This window comes from Anomalospiza imberbis, chromosome 21 (genome assembly GCF_031753505.1).
Source record: "Anomalospiza imberbis isolate Cuckoo-Finch-1a 21T00152 chromosome 21, ASM3175350v1, whole genome shotgun sequence".
Taxonomy (NCBI): domain Eukaryota; kingdom Metazoa; phylum Chordata; class Aves; order Passeriformes; family Viduidae; genus Anomalospiza; species Anomalospiza imberbis.
In genome coordinates, this window is record NC_089701.1 from 8,460,903 (window position 1) to 8,481,996 (window position 21,094).

General features: G+C 44.8%; 1 protein-coding gene across 7 annotated transcripts in view; it reads left to right on the forward strand.

The window, feature by feature from the left end:
• Nucleotides 1-1,997: 1,997 nt before the first annotated feature.
• TNC (tenascin C) overlaps nt 1,998-21,094 on the forward strand; it is a 72,428-nt gene continuing 53,331 nt past the window's right edge. Inside the window, exon 1 of one of the 7 annotated variants that reach the window (XM_068211465.1) lies at nt 1,998-2,315. The gene's annotated coding sequence lies outside the window, so the exon portion shown is untranslated. The remainder of the gene's footprint in view (nt 2,316-21,094) is intronic. The other 6 variants (XM_068211466.1, XM_068211467.1, XM_068211471.1 and 3 more) reach the window with 6 other exon arrangements.

Sequence of the window (21,094 nt, forward strand, 5' to 3'; positions counted from 1 at the left end):
GAAGCAGAGCTGGCCCAGGCTGGCTGCAGGACCAGCTGGAGAAGATTCTGAGAATTGCACACAAAAATTGAAGACCTGCTGATGACTGTACTCAACAACCCTTTGGGGTTGGTGGAGATGCCCAGAAGAAGATGTTCTTCTAAGAAATCAGTGCTCAAGGAGGGTTCAATGCCTTTAGCAGGAATTAAGTAATATTTCTGACCCTCTTTTCATCACAGGCTCATTTCTTCTCTGAGGGCATGACTGTTATGAAACACAGCATTTCACAAAATTAATGCAGAAATTGGAAATGGGTGTTGATATTTGGAAAAGACTAAAATTTATGCAGTGTGTGGAGAGCTTAGGGTGAGCTTAGTGATGTAATCAGACATAAGAGCAGGCACACAGGAGGTCAATGTTGTATAGAAAAGACACAGCAAGTGAAATTTAAGTAGTTCAGTGGGCAAAAAAGCTCTGCATTTTATGGTCTTCTAAAATAGTCAGAATTTCAGGGTCAGGGATTCCCCCATCCTTTCCTACACATGTAAGATTGGTAGTGCTGTGGAGGAGCAAAAAGGAAAACAATCCTGAACCACACAATCATGGAATATCCTGAGCTGGAAGGGACCCCAAGGATCACCCAGCCCAGACCCTGTCCCTGCCCAGACCCCCACGAACTCCACCCTGGGCATCCCTGGCAGCGCTGGCCCAATGCTCCTGGAGCCTGGGGAGCCTTTCCTGATCCCCAGCCTGAGCCTGTCCAACACAGATTCACGCCCTTCCCTCACTGATGTGCCCATGGAGCCAGGGAAAGGCCAGCTGGGAGGAGATGTGTTCAGGGAGGAATATCACCCAAAATTCCCAGGCAATCCGTTTTTATCCTTACGAGCATCTTTGCTCCTGAGGAGGATCCCAGGAGCAGAGGTTTCTGTTTTCATGGCCCTCAGAGATGTTTGGGTAAGTCTTGCTTTCTAAACCATCCCACAGAAGAGTGATTTCATCTTTTCTCCTGGAAGACAGATCTGAAAGTTCAAGAATAATCACCCTCTTTCCTCCTCTGCCACCACCTCCCCAACAACAGAACCCGAGGGAAACAGAAACCCAGAGCACAGCGGGCTGGGGTACAGGGTTTTAATGTCAGGAGGAGGGAATCCGTGCGAATGAGAGTCCTTTAACGGTGATCTTCTCTTTTTTGCCACAAGCCTGAGGTTCAGGGGTACTCCGAGACAACACAGAGCCCTGGAAAGGTCCCAGCTGAGCGCTCTGAGTGTCACTGATAGCTCCGGTTTGGGAAGCAGGGAAGCCCTGAGCCTCACAGAAGTGCTCGGGTTATCTGTACACACAGACAGACACGTAATCTCTTTTTATCTGATCTGAGAAGAAAGGGAACCCCTCCTGTGTTGTCCTCTTTGCGCTTTTATCTCTCCTATTTTAGTTCGGGGATTTTTTGTTTGTGTTTCGTTTTACAAAGACTCAGGCAACGACTCTGCTCACTTTTCTCTTGAATTCCCCACTCTTCTGCCTCCAGCTCTTCAGGGCACGAGGGCAAAAGGATGCAAAAGAGATCACAGGCTTGAAAAGATGGGAACATGCCAGATCCTCTGTTTGTGCAAATCTGAATTTTGCAGTGGATTCCAGTGGAGTGGGGTCTATTTACACTGACATTAAACCCATTAATTTCTGTAGGAGTCCCTAGAATTTAAACCCTGCTTGTATTTCCCCTGATTTCATGCAAGCTTGCTACTATTTCACAACGCTAAAATAATGGGGGTGAGGGGATTAAAACTCCTGATAATGCACTCCGCTGATGCTGTAGGGAAAATATTCTGCTTTCTGAGTCATTTGCCCTGAGCTGACTTTCTTTTTGAAAGGTTCAGGGGGTTTCCTTCTTTAGCCATAAATCGCATGCAAATTCTTTTTGTGTGTGTATGTGTGTGTGTGTGTGTGTGCCTGTGGATGACAGCGTGAGTGTGTGAGTGTGTGTGTGCGCCTTTCAGAAGCCACGCCAGAGAGAGAGAGACAGAGAGGCTGTTCCTTTAAAGCAAAACTGAAAAAAAAAAATGCCTTCAGGCGTCCTATTACAGTGGAACGAGCCAAGGATCAGGATTTGCAGCTCAGCTATATAAACCCAGCAGAATCTGGCTGCTCTGACCAGTTTGCCTTGCTGTCAAAGCTCGCTGCCTGGCGCTCGCACACGGCACCGGACAAAGCAACTTCGCCGAGTTTTGACAGGACGGCAACAAAGTCAGGAGAGCCCAGCTGGCTTTGAACACCGTATTTATTTCATGGAGGCTGCTCACAGCGGGATCTAAGCTCTGTCAGAGTCTCTAAGGTAAGTCTGCTTCCCCCCTGAATTAAAGACTGCTCTCACACAGAAGTTTGCAGTGACCCCGTGCTCCGGCATCACCCTCGTGGCTGGGACTGTCAGGTGAACGGGCAGGGATCCTGTCAGGGAATCGTTCTGGACTGGAGCATGCCCGCCTCGAGGCCTGTCACTGTCCGCTGCAGTAATGTCAGAAATGTCTCGGTGACAGCCACCCGACCCAATGAATGAATGGAGCAGGAGCTGGCTGGATGCTGGACACCCACACCAGCACAGACAGAGCCTGGATTGACAGGCAGGGCAGGAAAGCAGATTTGGGATTTCCTCTTGGCTCCTGGAGTGCTAGAAATGTTTCCCCCATCCTCATCTCGCGAGCCAGACCAAATCCACGCGCAGGTTTTTACCCTCCCAGGTAACTCTTCTTGTGCTCCTGCCTGTGACCTGATGAGAGCTGGGCCCTTCCCGCTGGTCATTTGCTGTCCCCACACTTTTTTTTTTTTCTCCTTGCACCAAAGCCTTTGTCACCTTCCTCCCCACCCCCACCGGGCTCCAGTTACTTTTAAAAGTCCGGTAATATTAGCCTGCAGTGGGGAGCAAAGCACAAAGGAAGATTCAACTGGTATTTTATTACCCCTGCTTTGCTGGGTGGGTTCTGGGAGCGGGAGGGTGAAATTCTCCATCCTCATGGAAAAACAGAGGCACTTGCTCTGAGTCTCAGCTCCTTGCTCCCTGGTGCACTGAGATTTTCTGCATGACTGTGTCTGCACTTACCAGAGAGGCTCAAATTGGCTTAAAAAGGAGAAGCTGGCTGGGAGAAGGTGAACACACTCTAGATTCATTTAGGAGCTAAACTCACTCACTCAAGACTTCGTGTTACATCACCTTTGCAGAGTTTTCCCTGCCTGATTTTCTGTCTGGCTACCAGGACAGAGAAGTTTTTGGCAGTTAATCTAAACTTCTGAAAAGTCTGTCTCATAGTGTGGAAAGGAATCTTCAGTTTGAAATGATGGTGATGTGTTGTGTTGCACAGTGGAAATATAAAATTAAAGAGCAAAATAAAAATACTTATAAAAGTTTTTCTTAATGAAAAAACAGAAAACAATGAGGTGGATGTGATTCTATGGTCTGGGTAAAAGCCTTGCTATCCAGCTTTTGGGTTTGGTTTTCTCTCCTGGTTTAATTTTTTTAGGACCATGGTGAATATTGGGAATTCATTTTACCCACTTTCTGATTAATGTGACGTGGGGGTTGTTTTATTGTGCTGGATTTGTGTATTTGCCTTTTAAAGCTGTGAAATCACAGAATGTTTTGGGTTGGATGGGACCTTGAAGATCATTCAGCTCCAGCCATGGGCAGGGACACCTTCCATTAGACCAGGCTGCACAGTTTAGGAGTGCTGGAGTCCAAAACTGAGGTGGACAATGGGGATTAGGGACCATCCTTTGAATCCTAGGGGAACTTGCAGAAATGTGATGGCTTTTGGGTTGTTTCTTACTGATACAGGGAACGCAGGGGCAAATTGAATCTGAAGAAGTTTGACCAGATGAAAGTGTTTAGCCAAGAGGAGATAACTGGTCTGTCTGCAGCTCAACTTCCCTGGCAGGGAATATGGGGAGCAGCTGGAAGAGGTGTCAGGGTGTTCCCAGTGCAGGTGCTGCCCCGTGCTCAGGGAAGGATTTGCACCTGAGCTGAGCAGAGTGATGGGACAGGAGTGACAAGGGCTGTGCCTCCCATCACTGACCCAGGCACAGTCACTATCCCAAATACCAAACTGGATTCACTTCCCTTATTTTTTGCTCATTATTTTTATCCTCTAGGCTCCTTTCAGCCTAGAGAAATTTCTTTGCAAGTCCCAGTCCTTAATCCTGTCACTAGAGTTATTTTATCAGTGTTCCTAGAGTTGTGGAAGAGCCAAAGGATCTGCTGCAAAGCCCTCAGCCTGCAGATGAGAATGTCAGGTCTCATCTGGAGAGAAAGCAGAAATTCTGCTAAAGAAATCCCTTCCAGGTACACGGTGGTCATGGGCACATGGAAAAGACAAACCAAACCCAAATCTCCTGTTGAAAGAGTGATGCTTCATGGTGTTAGAACTTACTGGGAAAATCCCTAAACACAGGCTAAAATGTGCTCCACAAACTCTGAGAAACTGTTAGCTGGAGACTTTTTGAAAGCCATCCTCTTTTATTAACCCAGCTCTTTAAAACTGGATCATTTCTCCTCAGTATTCACTCAAACTTAACTATCATGTTGCTCTAACATAATTTCTAAAAGTGTTTGACATTCAGCTTTTTTTTCATATTAGTACTTTCTATAAAATATCTAAAAAAAGCCAAAGACTATTCATGGGTGAAGGCATTCTGGCTTGCTATAAAGAGGCTGTCAAAGTTTGTTCTTGAGCATTGTCTCACTTTTTGATAAGAAAATGAGATTAAATGGCAGGGTCTGTGCCTTTTGGGACTCTCATCCTTTTCAAGAGTCAGGCAGAACTAAAAAGCAAAAGTGTCTGTGAAACAGTGATGCTGGTTTGGAGCCAGAGCTTTAACCCTTTCATCCCTCCTGGCAAAACCATTTGGAAAACCAGCTTGGCCAGTTCTGTGCTGTTTTCCTGGTACAACACCATGGTGCTTCTGTCTACCCAGCCTTGTAGGATGTGTCTAAAGGTTTAAGTGGTTCTGATGGCATTTAATTGTCCTGGGTTGGACAATGGGTATCTGGTGGAAGTGGATGTAAGGGAGAAGGAGTTTCCATCCAGTCCCATATCCCCTAGAGAGCCCTGGTATCCCTGGAGGAATATTACCTTTGGAAGGAAGATTAATGCAGAGGGTGGTGTCTGCTTGGTTATCAGCTACACATTCACCTGTCCTACCTCTGTGCCATGAGAAATCCAGAGTGCTTAAATAATTACTCTCATTTGAAGCCTGTGACTTGATAAATTCCTCCTTGGCTTCGTGCCATCACAGTCTGCTAAGCTGAAGGGCCACTGACAGTTTTAAGGTCTAGTGGCTCATAAAACTCCAGGCTTAGGAGTGGATGATTTACATCCCTGGAAAGTTTGAAATCTCAGCTTTCCAATAATAAAAGGAATTCGTTTTGAACTGTGTCAGTTTGAGATACAGGGCTTTGAAACTGGGCTCTGATTTACCAACGTGTGCTTTCTCAGACTTAATTACTAGTGTGAGTTTAGCACACCCTGCTCAAAGACTGAGCTCTGATCTAACCCTGTGGTTATAAACTGCAGACGTCTGAAACTACTGTAAAATGTAATAGCTGCCCTTAGTGGTTTTAAGGAAGCTGATGATGTCATATTGCAGAAAAAATCATTGTTGCTGAAGTGGGAAACTAAGGAAGACAGCAATCTAAGTGAAATAAGTTAATATTTTGTCATCTACCAGGCTCAGTAATCTTCAAAACTGCAAGCAATTATAGGATTAGTAACTAATGAGTTCTGGACAGGAAACACCATAACCTGAGGTCAAGAGCTCAAAATAAGGAATGTGTACAGATTGCTTATGAGTTTTTAAGATGCAATTTTGTTCATTAAACTGTTTGATATTAAGGAGGACTTGTTGTCCATGACTTTGGTTGGTTGATGTTGTAATAATTGCTCCAGCATTTTAGAGCCTCACTAGAAGGAGTGAGGAGGTTTAATAAATTATGCTCTCTACCACAGAGAACTTGCAATTCCTCTTATTAGCTATTCCCAAAAAAATTCTTTGTACAGTGAAGAGAAAAAGGAAATAAGAAGGCAGTTCTTTGAGACTGGAAGGCAGAGAAATGAAGAACCCTGAGGGACAATCTTGAGTGGTTGCAGTTTCCACCAAGCTCAGGCTTTCTACAAGTGTGAAACCTCCCCTCCCTCGGTGCTCGCTGTCCACTCGTGTGTCTGACCCTCTGGCCAGTCAGAGCTGGAGTTAAAAGCCTTCCACATGTGGGAAAAGTTAGAGACTGGGCATTGTTCCAGCCACTGAAATCCCTGAGTGCATGATGTAACCCCACGTTGTGGAATGGGCAGACTGGGAGGAGGAGTCAGTGGGATCCTGCCTGACAAGAGGTGGCTCTGGAGCCTGCAGGAAGTGTCTGGGCATTAAAAGAAGGAATAGATGGGGATCCTTCTGCTAAAAGGGCAAAGTTTGAATGATTTAGTGTCACTTTTTAGCATTGAATGAATAATAGATGTGCCCTTATAATTAGAATTGACCTTAATGTAAGATTTACCTGGCTTTCTAAATGCAGTTTCTCTCTCCTATATGCTGCCTGAACTCTTGCTCACCAAATAACATCAAAAAACCTCCACCTATAGCTTCAGAGAGCATATCCAGATGTAGAATTTGAATAACACTTATTAATATAAATTATACCTCCCAACACACCCCTCCTAAACAAATGTGAGATTTTGCTGCTCGGGTTTTGGAGTCAGTGGGAAATAACTCCTCACTGATGTTCTTGTTTGGCTTATGCATGAGCCAATCACCCAAGACAAATCCATCCTGAGCTGATCTCGTCGCAAGAAATTTCTCCAAGCTCCCATCCTTAATTGTCTGCAGTTTCAATTAAACTAAGGTGGGATGGTGCCAAGTTTTCAGCACTTCCAACGGGAGAGTCCCGGTGCCCGAATAGGCAGTGACATTTTGTATTCTTTGGGGAGCGGAGGGCAACGTTGCCAAGTTTGCATTCAGTCATCCATCACATATTAGCCCACTGGAGGTCCATTCTTCCCAAGCAATGGGGGAGCTCTGCTTCCTACTTTGAAAGATTACTCACACAGAAAGGCCTTTCCCCAAACCCAGCCCCGCACAGGCCACAGAAAGGAAGCTTTTCTTCGGTTCGTACAAGCACTCGCTTTCCAAACTGCCCACAAAAATGATATTGTTTCATGCTCAGAAAACATATTCTCTTCAGCAACTGACGAGAAAGTGCAGGGTGGTAGGACAGAAACCTTAAATACAGATTTTTCCAAAAGTGCTTGCTTGAATCCTGGGCTCAACAGAGGTCTATTGTAGTGGCTGCCTCTTCCCATGGCAGGCTGGAGCATTGACTATGTGTGGATAGATATTGGCCAGGAGCCTCTCAGGAGGCTGAAACTGAGAGCCTGGGGAAATTCCATTATAATGATTTTGGCTTTAACTCTGCCCAACGTGCACCAGAACTTGCTAAGCTCATAAGCCTAAAATTGCAAATGCTAATTTTGTTATGGAATTAGGATATTTAGCAGAATATTGATCTAAACAGTCTTGATTGTTCTTTAAATTTATCTTCTTTTCCAGCATGCTGGCAGCACAAAGCTAAAAGGGAACACAAATTTCTTCTTCTGCTTACACATGAAAATCAAACTGAGAGATCCTTTCCCTGTGTGCCCACCAGAACTGGCTAAAGAGTTATTTCCACCATTAAGGAAAGGCTGGAAAAGGGCTAAAAAAAGCTTTATTTCCAAGACATAAGTTCACTTTCCCTTGCCAAGAAATCAAAAGACCTGGAAAGAGGCAGATTTTGTTGGTCAGTTTGGGGTTTTTCTCAGGCACAGGATGCAGGCCAGCAGGTGAGGGAGGCTGTGGGGTTGTGGGGTGAGGGAGGACTCTGGGGACAGTGGTTTTGTGCCTCTTTGCTGTGATGAAAAGCCTTTATTTGGACAGGAAGGGGTCACTCTCAGTGTGTGCTGAGCACTTCAGCACCAACCCTTGGTGGTTATCTCCCTCCTCAGGATTTCATCTTGTCAGGAGCTGTTTGTTGGCCTCTCAAAAGGAGCTCAGTGGCCACTTTGCACTGGCTCTTTGTCTCCCCAGGTCCCTTTGGAAGGCCAGCCTCTTCTGGGTATGCTGAATCCTCCTAAATAGCTTCTCTGTGCTGCAGGACAAAGGTCTATGCCAAGAAAGATATAAAGGTAGCTTGTGATCTGCAGGCAGCCCATTCCTCTTGGCCAGAGCCAGTGTAATGCATATTTTCCCTTTGCTTGTGGCTTGTACTTCCCTCCTGCATTGCTTGTTCCACAGTAATTCAGGGCTGACTCCCGATGAATGCTGCACACTGTGGGCCACAAGGCACGGGAGAACGGGATACATATGAAGGGAAAGTTCTCAGATCATTTTTCTTACTGAAGGATTTTGGCCATGTACACGGTTTCCAGGAAAAAAAAAAAACCCGCTGGCATTTCCCATGGCGAGCGCTCCTTATGAATGTCCTATCTATTTTTCCAGTTTGGTGGCCAAGTGGAGTGTTTAGAGGAGGATATACCACCTACAAGCCAGGGAATTTATATTTCCACTGCCAAGTGTTAATTATGATGTCGACTTAGCCACTTTACAGGTTAGCAAGTCAATCACAGGGAGCCAGCACTCCAAGTGCTGCAGCTCCAGGCTTGATGGAAAGCCTGCAGCACCCAGAGAGTGCCATTCTCAAACACATCAGCATTATTTGTTGCTATATTTTTCATTCTCTGGCTGTTACCTCATATATTGTTTATTTGTCTTAGCGAGAGCACATTGGGATTTGCCAGGGCTGCTGTCAGAAAACAAGGAAATTCAGTTTATTACAACCAGCCATGTGGCAGGGACGCCTTTTTGGTTGTTCTGACCCCTGGCAACTCCAGGGATGGGGAATCCACAGCCTCTCTGTGTTATTTATGCCCTATATATCCTGTAATCCTGTATCCTAATATTCCAGTTACAAAGGGAAAAAAGGGGTTAGGTGTGGCTTAATTTAACTAAAAATTAAATTATTTAACCAAAAAACTGAGTGTGTGATGTCAAGCTCCACATGGGAGAGAGTTTTCCTGCTGACAGGAGCAAGATTGAATTCCCTTTGATGCGGGGTGTTGGATGTCCACAGAATACACATTGCCTTAATGATATCTTTGTGCAGAGGATGCCTTGGGCTGCTCCAGTTTGGTCTGTGCTCATATAGGTCAGGAGTGCTGCTGCTGGAGCAGCACAGGGACAAACCCAGGCTGCCAGAGGGGAAATCAGAACCCACGGAGCATTTTCCATGCCCAGAGTCGCCCTTCTTTGCCTGCATTGTCCCCTGTCCCCTCCAGCCTGCCCTGCTGAGGGGATGGGTTTCTCCTGGGCAGACTTCAGGGGCTGCCAGCCAAATTCTCATGTGACACAATGGCATTGATTTCACCGGGGATCTGGTGCTGGATAATTGAGCTCCATGTCCCTCCTTTCACCATCCCACGGCTCAAATTGCTGCCAGCCAAGGCTTCAGCACAGGCAGGGCTCAAGTCACTGTGGGTTAAGAAAAGGAGGTCGGAGATGGTGGAGATCTCTCAAGTCTCCCATTAATGTGGCAGTGCCCAATTTGTTGAGATTTGAGGCAGCAGTGCAGATTTTTGCCCGAGTTCAGTCACTAATCACTGCTCAGGGCTGTGTTTATGGCTGCAATTTCCATTACATTACATAAGTGCCTCTGCTTTACATCAGAGCAGTGCAAAACATCCCCAGACTGGACTTTTCAGAAGCAGCCTCCTCTCTTTTTCCAAACGCCTTGCACTCAATTTGTTTCATATCTTGTGCCTCTCATTTATATTTCATTTTGCCTTGCCAAGCCATGGTTGATTTCATTCCATCTTCTCTTCATGAAGTGTTTTGCTCTACTCTGAGTTTGCTATCCTTCCCTGGCTTGCCAAAGATGCAAATTCTTGATGCTACCACATGTGACAGAACTAGGCCAGGCAGATCTGCAGCCCGGGGGCGATTACTGGAAGTCAGATTTCAAGGAAATCCTTCTGTGGTCTTGTGAGTTAGAAAAATGTGCACATTCCTGTGTGTTTGAGGTGCTAGTACCAAGGACAGAGGAGCTCCAGCAGGGAGGAAAAGCTGCCCAGGGAAACTCATAATAGGTTTAAAAGGAAGGAACTGCCCGGTGAAGGGCTACCCGTCTGTTTCCTCAGCCTCTTTTAAAACCATGCCCGAAGTCTGCTAATGACAGGAATGATAATTCTGGTCCCTCGGAATAGTGCAGGCTTTTATGGCTGAGTTCTGAGTAATTTTTATTGCTTGAATAAGTATATGGTTAAATCAAAGTAAAATTATAAAGCACATGCAAATATTCATAATGGATTCTGAAAGTACCCCGCTGCCTGCTGACCAATATCATCTGCAGCAATCCGTACAATTAAATACTTTCAGTTTTTCCAGACCAATATAAATGTAAATTGTTCGTGCTCTTAGTTACAGCAAAGCTGTTAAAAGAGAAGAATTCAACCTCTCTTGCTTCTGTACGTGACATTCCTTCAGCTAAAATGATTTTAAATATGGAAAAGTGTGGGGTTGGGTGTGTGGAGCAGAATTTTGGCTCATCAGGAGCTCTTGCTCCTGACCTCCAGGAGAATTTTGAAAAACAGCTTCCTCAGAGGTGCTGTACAAAGCAGTGCTATCTCAGTGCCTATTCACTGTGTATAAGTTTAATATGTCAGTAGTTTATGGTTCTTATAAATGATCCTTATTTCTATTGCACAAATTTCACCAATGTTTTTGGTTTATATATTAATTTGGCATCTGTTTTTTATGGCAGACCAGCTATTCCTTCACCTATTGTTATTATATTTATTGATTTGTATTGATGGCTTATTTCCTACCTCTCGTTATCAGTAAAAAAGGATGATGTTTGATACCTAAATCATGAATCTGTGAGACAAATTACAATGGCCAAGTTCCCATCTCCAGGACTGGCTGCTCCTTTGTTCTCAGCAACTCCTGCTTGGCATGAAAGGAGTGGGAAGAAAATTCAGAAGTCTTGAATTTCTGCTCTTCCCATCTCATCCCAAAACCACCTAGAATTTTGTGAAATGGGCCCTGGAAAATTTATAGGTGGTTTTGGAAGTAACAGCGTGGAGAAGGGCCTGGAAATGAAGCAGAGCTGTGTGTGTGGAAGGAACACGAGTTGCCATGATTCATGCGAGCGAGCACATGAACCTCATGGTCTGAAACTGCATCAGCAAAGCCCTCAAAGTATTTCAAAGCAAAGCCTCCAGAAAATAATGAGCTCCTGACAAAGTGTAACTTGGCAGAGAAACTTTCCAAAGACAAGTTTAGAAAACCGTAGATCCTTTCCAGCTCCGCGTCTTTGCTGCGAGCAGGGAAAAGCCAAGAGCCCAACCAAATGCTTTTGCTATTAGCAAAGGTTTTATTAAAAGGTACAGGACGTACTAAAGAGGCAGGAGTGGTTTCTGCTGGGAGGTTATGTACAGGAGCTGCTTTTGCTGTGAAAGGGTCTTTTTTTTTTTTAATATTGTAAAAGGCACTAATTGAGGCTTCTGTGTCTGCAGCAGCTCTGCCATGGCCTGCATTCAATTCCCTGTTCAGCAGCCCAGAGTTCTGCCTGTGTCCTCAGAGAGGGATGGGTAAAAGTCACTCCTGTGCTGGAAATGCAAACAGGGGGTTCAGGCAGAAACCAGGTGTTTCTGCAGCCCTGGTTTTGAAAATGCTTAGCACATAACTTCATATGAAGGAAAAGGAAGCTGCAGCACACTCTCCTTCTATAAATGTGGCCTTAATAAGCTCCTGGTTTATTTACCCAGCTATGAAATTAGTAGTATACATGTTTCATAGGACAGTGAAGGATTAAGTAATTCTTTATATTTGTAAATCAGTGCTAGAGTGGAAAAACATTTTCAGCAGCAGTGCCGAGAATTGCTGCTCTGAACTCAAACCCACATGCAAAGGTGTGAGAAAGGTATTCCCTTTTCAGTAGCTGCATTTAGAATATGTGTCTGGCCATGATAGCCAGGTAATTAAAAACCAGGCAAAAGGAAGGTGTGTCCCATCAACTCTGCTTTCCACGAGTCCCTCGGATGTGACCCATTTCTACAGCCCTGCTTCTGTTTTTAGAACGGCGCCAGTTTTTCTGAATCCATTGTTGTCTTTGCTGTTCCCATCTCTGTTGTGCCCTGCTGTTTCTAATCCACAGTTTTTGTCCAGGCTGTATCTGGCATGGGCTTTTTCTTCCCCCTCTGACAGCTACAGCAAGAACAGAAGTTGCTTTGCAGATGTGAGAAAAAAGTATTTAGCAGATGGCTTTTTTTTTCCCCTCTCCCGAGTTTGTAGCAAATTGCTCCACTTGGCTGATTGCTGTGCCCCCTGCCAGGAGCCTGAATGCAGCTCCAGAGCTCCCCACTGACCTGCTTGTTTTGTTTCTCTTTTCTGAACTCCCGAAATTGATGCTCAAGCGTCCGAGCCTTTAACAAAAACCAAGCTCCAAGGGCAGACTGAATTCCCTGTTAACTTGTGCCTCATCCCTGTCCCTGTGAGTTAGACCAGCCGGGTTTGGTGTGAGTTCTCCCATGGTTACCTCCTGTAATGCTGCTTCTCTTTTTTTTTTTCTTTTTTACTTTATATGCAACACATTTGAATGATCTGCTCTATAAAATAACCAGGCTGTTTCTTGTGGCTGCTGTAAAATTCCTTCTGTGGTCAGACTGGATGAAGGATTCTCCTGCACTTCCCATCCACAGGGGTGAATCACTTGGGTTGTGTAACAGCAGCAAACATTGGCACACCAAGGTGCAGGAGGATCGTGCACATGTGTGGGAATGATCCCTCAGATCCCATAAAATTTCCAGAGATGAAAGCACCTTCAATTGATGTAAGAGAATGAGCTGGACCCTTGCATTTTGGGTCAGTTGCAGATTTTTCTCAAATTCTCTGGTGTCTTTCTCTGTGGGTTTTGGTAACCTTACAATTTATTTCCATGGATTCATCTTCTCATTCTGGTAATTGGCCTGGCACAACCTCTTGGCTTCTGAGTAAGTCTGCAGTTTTCTATTATTACCCCAGAATTTCAGACACTCCTGTGGCTCTGTGCATTTGTGCTGCATATCTGGTCAGAATTTCTTCTTCAGAGCAAAAGATTTCAGAGAATCAATTAACAATAGAATGGCTTGGTTTGAAATGGACCTTAAAACTCATCCCATTCTACCACCTCTGCCATGGGCAGGGACACCTTCCACTATCCCAGGCTGCTCCAAGCCCTGTCCAACCTGGCCTTAGACACTTCCAGGGATCCAGGGGCAGCCACAGCTTCTCTGGAAACCCTGTGCCAGGGTCTCACCACCCTCACAGGGAAGAATTGCTTCCCAATATCCCATTTCACCCTGTCAGTCTAAACACATTCCCTCTTGTCCTGGCACTCCAAGCCCTTATAAAATGTTTCTCTCAATCTTTCTTGTTGGCTCCTTCAGGTCCTGGAAAGCTACAATTACCCAAAACCTTCTCCCCTCCAGGTGAACAATCCCAACTGTGCCAGCCTTCCCTCCCTGCAGAGCTGCTCTATCCCTCTGATCCCCCTGGTGCCTCCTCTGGATCTCTCCAGCAGCTCCAGCTCCTCCCTGTGCTTGGGGCAGAGCAGGGGCAGCTCTGAAGATTTCTCTTTCTCTCCTACACTGCAGGGATAACACTCCAGCTGTTTGCTTTTTAATGATGCATTTTCTGATGACTTTACAGCACTCCTCAGGAAGATGTTGAATTATGGAAATGAGGATTTAACAGCACCTTTACTGTGAGGTCCTTCGAATGCTTAATTCACAGGGACACACATTGCCTCTGTGAGGTTTTACCAGACATTAAACAGAGGCACAGCAGATGATTTATGAAATCATTTCAGAGCAGGATGCCTGAGTTTCAGTCCTCAGTCCTAACCATGGGACCACACCTTTAACCCCAAGGTTGTGGGCACTTTCTGGAATCTTTGCTGAGAGCACAAGGTTTTGTGGCAATTCCATGGGTCCCTTGCTCTTGTTATGGAAAAGACTTCGGGATGGCAGACCCTCAGTCAGGCAGGTTTTCTCTCAACCTTTATTGTTGAGATGTAGTCTTTCCAAGCCTGGGAAATCCATTCACTGGGAGACCTGTTCATTCCCACTTTGCAAAGACACCTTAATACTGTTCCTCACAATTCCACTAAACTCTAATTCCAAAGTGAACATATTCCTTGGCTGCCCTATTGGTTCACCTCAAACTTTATTCCAATTTAGATTTCCCCACCATTCAGCAGACTCCCTGGTAAACCAATCTGGCAATTTGTATTCCCAAATTCCATAAAGGAGATTTTATATTCTCCAGAAGGTCACAGCACCACAAGCCAAAGTTCTGTGGTAAAGTACAGGTGAGCTCTGTGCCCCCTTTCCTGTCCATCACCTTCCACAAGTCCCTGCAGGACAAATCCAGAAGGAATTTGTTCCTTTCCTTATGCTGCATGAGAACCAGGATCAAAATCACACCCACATGTATGCCACTGTTGGAAATGTTAGCTGAAATATATTCTAAAAAATGAGATTACTTCAAATGAGCATTTGTTTGGCTTTTCCAGCTCAGCATTTAGAGTTTCACCTCCTCACATCCTAAAGGGAACAGATCTAATTTGTAAGAAAAACCCTTTGCTTTTTATAGATGCAGCTTTTTCATTTCCTGGGCTTTGCACCTCTAAGAAAGAGCAACATAAACCATGAGTGAGACATTACTTCAGCCAATCTACTCCAGGCTGCATTATTCCCTTGTACTCATTCAGCAGCATCCTTTTTGAATGTTCTTACCCTTTTTTTTTTTTTTTTTTGCCTCCACAAAATCAGGATTTTTAAAAACATAATACACACACATATTTTTAGCTGCTGTGAATCCCTGCAGTGCCAACGGGTCAAATCCACCAGCTGGTCTAACATGTTTTGGAGGCAAAGGGGAAGTGGAGCTGTCTAAGACACCAGAGCAGCACCATCAAATCCCAAACCTGAGAAATGTCAGTGTCTGTCTCCTCTGCTGCCCCTCCCCAGCTCTGCTCTCTTCTCTTTGCCCACTCTTCCAAGCTGTTTGTTTTACAGCTCGAGCCAAGCTGACTCCCAGCCAAACATCCTGGGGGGCAGGAGAGTGTTATTCATCCATAGTTACAACCCTTTGGTGGATAACAAGCAGAATTTGTCTTGGGAAAAGGAGAATCCCTGTGCTTGGAGATGGTAACAAGCTGAAGGTAATTGGGCAGAGCAGCCAGCAATAAGGAGCCCTCTGGCTCCTGGACCAGTATTTTTGAAGCATTTTTCTGCCTGAAAATTCAGTTTGGTGTTTGAAGATGCACTGACATGCTTTGCTCCCTGATGGGCACAACTCTGAGCTTTTAGAGGTGGGAGTGAACATGAAATTAATTCTCTTTTTTCTGCCCTGGGGTGCAGGAGAGCACGAGCACTGTGGGTTCACTTTGATAAATTTTCACTTAGTAATTGAAGGCCAGGCTGCTCCAGCTTCTATTAGAAAAAGGAGCAAGAATCCTTTGAAGAAATGATTGAGGTGGTTATTCTTTCCAACAGGCCATTTGGTTCAAAGCAAGCCATTACTGGTTTCAAAGATTTACAAAAAAGATTTGTCAGGGAATTTTTTCTCAAGAATAGGAACGCCTGAAATGCTGCTGACTCCCTCTTACTTTCCTTCTTGCTGAGTCTTCAGAATCAAATGAAAAATGGCACCTTTCAATGACCAAATATGTGTTGTGAAAAACTTTCAAGCAGTTGTACCTGTTAATTTATCATCACTTGGCGCCAGTTCTTTTATAGAGACAACTTTTACACTTTTTTTTTTTTGGACATCCAATGGCGAGGACAATGGAGGGAAATACTGAATGAAATTATACAAAATGAGAGGAACAAAGAGAAATATTTTCTTCTAATATAGGGGACCACTGATGCCACCAAATAACTGATTTGAAACACTGTCATTCTAATAAGTACAGCAGATATAATTTATAAATATCCTTGAGTGCTTACAGAGAGATCAGTGCAAATCAGCCAAGTCTTTCTTCAAGTCAAGTAAATATTGGAGTCCAGTTTCAGTTTACCTCCTCCATAATGGAACCAAAGCCCAGTTCTGGTGAAGGGTTTCACAGCTGCAAAAGGTGGGTGCTGGATCACTCTGGCAGGGAGAGGTGTGGAATGGTTTGTGCTGTTTGGGTGCTGCATTGAGTCCCTCCCAGGTGACATTTGCCACATGGATGGGTGTAACTGGTGTCTGCCACAGGGCAGGTTCTGTAGAATTCTTGAAAATAGATTAAGGTCTTTGTTCTGTCATCTCAGAACAAGGAATCAGTGTCTCATCTCTCTTTCCCGTCTTATTCCTGTCTACTTTTCCTGTCGGGCAAAATTAAAAAAAAAAAAAGAAAAAAAAAAAAAAAAAAGAGAAAACCTCAAATTCAATTTATTTATTCACTTCTCGATTCTGCCTGAGCCTGTTTTTTAAAGACCCTTCTTTTGTGAGTTTAATCAGATGCTTGATAAGAGAAAAAGCGTTGCTAACTAACACGGGCTACAAAGCAGCCCCTTCAAGGGAGCACATGACCTCATCCCCAGGATTACTCCAGCACAGGAATTCAGCCTCCAGCACACCCAAAATAAACCTTTGCAGGGAAGTGCTTTATCCACCTCCCCTTGGCCGGGCATACACTTTGCCAATGTCCTCCTCAGTGTCTGGGACAAAACACGTATGGAAATTCAGATTTTCTGCTCCCAAACAGCCTGCCCTGCTGGCTGGAGCTGCCTTTGGGCCGCTGCCCTGCTGGGGCAGCCAGCCCTGGCACAGGGATGCACTCACGGAGCAGGGCTGGTTTTCACTCCCAGCTCCCTTTGTGTGTTGGGGTTTTGTTGGATGCTCGGAGCCCTGGCAGCTGGGAGCAGCTCTGTGGGGTCACACACAGCACTCCCCAACCTCCCCCTCTGCCAAAAGGTGGCACAAATCCCTCCCTGATGGATGAGAAGTGACACCATTGTGGTGTCTGGGAGCTCTCAAGGCCTTTAGCACCTAATATTGGACGGCACCAATATGCCAAGGATATCATCCCTGCTGGTGGGTTTCCAGCCAGGTGCTTTGGGATCTCAGTCTGGGTGGCAAGAGTTAGCTCCTGTTGCCCCTGTGATGAAGAGGAGGATGTGGCGAGCAGCTCCCAGCTCCCCACCCTGGCACACTTTTGCTGGACAAGGTCTCCAAGGAAATGCAGGAAGGACTCCTGCAGTTCTTGAAGTAAAATGAACCAAAAGGCAATATCCTGTTGATGCCTTGTGAAGGCTGCCCTACAGCAGAGACAGAGCTAAAAAAAAAGTAGGGATTTCTTAGGAGGCCTCAATGGATCCACCTTGGGCAGCACAGGAGCCCAGCCAGGGCTGCACCCAAGGTGAACCAAAATGGTCCCAAAATGCACGAGCGCTCCCGGGGGCTCTCACTGTGATCAGCTCTGCTCCATTTGCAGTTCATTGTCCAGTTCCAGCTCCAGCCCATGCAGTCCCATCCTGCTTGTTTTTCTCTCTCCAGCCCACGTTGTTTGTGCTCCTGGGCCTGAGATTTGGATCATTTGTCCTTGGTGCCCAGCTGGAGAAGGAATTGTTTTGTCTCCCTGCTCTGTGCAGAGAGCTCCCCATCCCATAATATGAACCCTAGACTTACACAGTAAAGCAGCACAGATTGTGAAAAATAGAAAAGCTCAAACCTGAGGCATCACTGTCAAGTCCCAAGCTGGAGACCTGGTTTAAGCTCCATTATCCCTAGTCAGGAGCTCATAACCATGCTGGAAGGCAGCACATCTGTGGCTCACACTGAGATGTATTTATTTGTTTCTAATTATGCATATTTAGCAGGAAATAACATGAAAGATTAAACACCACATTACCAGTGTGGTCTGATTTATTCTGCACCATGTTTCTAAGTCACTCAGCAATTACCTTCACTCATTTTTAATGTAGATAATTTTATTAAATCTGGTGGTACCAAAAATGAGTTAAGAGCTTTGGATTCCTGTTTTTAGTGTGGTCTCTTCCCGAGGCTGGCTGCCTATATATAATTATTACACAATGCCATGTTGGATGCTTTTCATTAAACAACAGCTTAAATAGCTGCAAGGCTCGGACATGAGCCAAGGTGAGCTGGGATACCACAGGGCTCAGCAGATGCCATTTCCTTGGGCTCTGCTCCTGTAATGTGAATTCTTCATCGTGCTTGGGATACCTGTTGGAGAGGGATGTTGCAAAGCCTCAAGGTTTGAGTTTATTCTACAAATAATTGGCCTGAAGAGTAAGTACTGCCCTAAACACCACAGTGGTGGTGTCAGAGCAGCTCTGCTCCTGCCAGGTTGTACCATTTCCCAAGTTCTCTTTTGTCCTTTTCACCATCAATCTTGTCCCCACCTGTGACCTATTTAGAGGGTGGCTGTGATTAAACCTTATTAAGAGCTGTGCTACCTCTAATCCAGGTGGTATATTAAAAGAATTAACATTCTAGCATGAAGAGCATAGAGTTTATGCACAAAAATTGAGAGCAGAGAAAGCCTTTTTATTAGGGGTAAACTGAAGAATCTTTCTAGAGCAGTTGGAAACATAGAAATAGGAAGTTTAGTTATTTGTACTTTGTTTAGACTTCTTAGAAATCAGGGTGAATACTGACTGGGCTGAAATGGCAGAAGTGAGGGATGATCTCAGCTCTCCCAAGTCCCAGCTTGGTGCCATTCCCACATTCCTGGCTCTCCCCTGAGCTCTTGCTCCTTTGCTCCTGATGGAATAGCAATAGCAATGGTATGTTCAGGCAGCATTTCTTTGCTTTTCTCATCATCAGCCAGGTAATTCCTAAGAATCATAAATCAGCAAAGTCTGTAGGACCCAGAAACTGGAAGGCACCTCTTGATTGCTGGGTTCCATATCCTGTTATTGCAGGCACCTCATCACATAATCTGTTTTTCACTTTTCTTTAATTATTGCATGTTTTCAGCAGTCATTTTCTACCAGCTGTATCTCTGCCAGCTGATTTAATTTTTCATTTAATTAATGAGATTGGCTCAATATATTCAATATTTCATTGACCAAAGTTTATTCCACTGATACTGGAATAAGACCACCTCCCTGAATTTTTACTCTGCTTTGAAAAAGAGCCAAACTCATTGTTTAGTTTGGAAAGTTCTGTTCTCTCTCTGAGATCCTGAACAAGGATAGACCTGGAGAGATTTTCCATGGCTAAGAGGACAAAACTTCTGAAACAAAAGTAGTTTATAATGGAATAATCATGCTCATTTACCTCAAAATAGTAACTGTACAACAGAAGGTTTAATCTCTCATGGGTCTCCTTTTATGCTTATCATTCAGAATTTACCAGAGCTCTTTCACATTTTATGGATGTTGGCTTCAGTGGATTATTTCTCCTTCCCCTTTGTGGCACTGTCATGCTGATGGCTTTGAAATATGAGCCTTTGCTAAATTCTAAATTGTACACAAAACAATTAATTAAAATTCCTTCCAAAACAGCCCTGGCAAAGCTCTGGCAGTGCTGCTTTCCAGCCAAGGTAGAATGGGTGGAGGCTAAAATGCATCCAAGTTGCTTTATTTCAAGATGGAGTGCAGTAGGATCTGTGAACCAGAGAACTTACAGCTTCCCCAAAACAGGAACATCATCTAAGAGCCAAAGGTGAAAACTGAGCTGGAGTGAAGAGTTCAGGCTTAGCTGAGTGATATTTAATACAGGATCTCAGGGGCTGCATGGGGCAAAAACTACCCATGAATTGTTTTAATTGCAGTTCTTTGAAAGAGTCTGAGGTGATCACAGGACCTCTCATAGGATTTAAGATAATCTAAAATTCCTCTTCTTTTTATGACTAATTCCAGTGGCATGGGCAAAGCCCTTGGAATGGATGATGGAAGCATTCTGGGCTTGAAAACTGTCCTTTGTGACAGCTCAGGAGTCAATCCTGAATTAACTGTGCAGAGCAGTTCCCATCTCTGCATTCAGAGTGTTCTTGGTTGTGTCTGTGATCAGTCCCACAGAGTTCCACTGCTCTGAAACGTGCAGTGCCAGCACCAGATGGGACACAGGTGGCTCCAGGGGGCATCCAGAGCCCTGAGCTGTGGCTGCTCACCCACATCAAACACAAACTGCTGGTTTGTCCTGAAATGAGAAGGATTCAAGTCACAAAGGCAGGCACATGTAGAGGAAAATGTGCTTTTTATGTGCTTTAAGAGCCATAAATGCCTTCTGGGAGGTGTTTGAACCACTGTGGTGGGACTCAGCAAAGCTGCATCAGCTTCCTCTGGCTTGCAGTGGGTAAAATACCTCAGCAGAAAGTCAGAGGTTCCTGGGGAGCTTGGGAGTCAGCCTCTCCATGTCCCAGTTCTCTGTATTTAAAGTGGAGGAGTGTGCTTTGTTTATCCATTATAATTTAAAAAGCTTTCAGAGAAGAGGCTCTTTGCCTTCCTCCAGCACATGTGGATGCCATGAGGCTCCTCTTGTGGGGCTGAGAACACCACTGAGTCCCTTCTGTGACTGAAAAAGCGGATTTGTGTCACTTGTATCCCTACACTTCAACTCTTCTAGTTAAACAACTTTTAAAACTTCCTTCCAGTTGTTTCCTCTCTGTTCCTTTCTCCATGGAGTTTTTCCAGAGGAGGCTCTCTTGCTTTTCCCCTCTTTTTCACTCTCGTTGCACTCCCACAGCCAGCCAAATCATTTTGGTTAATGCTTATCTCCCTTTGTCATTTCCAGGAAGAGCTTTACTCTGAAAATCTGGCATAGGTGGGGTGGCAAAGGCTTTTTATTCAGTGCTTTCACATTGTGCTATTTATTAAAGGGAGGTCACCGAGCCTGGATCTATACTTTTGTGTGGGCTTCCCAGATGTGGGATTTCTTATCTAGAAAACTGTAGAGCATTTGCAGAGTGTTTATTCTTTGTGACCTGGTCATGGAGGTAGAAGTGAAGATGTTTGACTATAACTTCAAGGTAAGTCCTCAACTTGCAACTTGGATGGATTCCTGCTTATCACTCTGCACTTTATCTGTTAGAACCATGGAGAAAAAG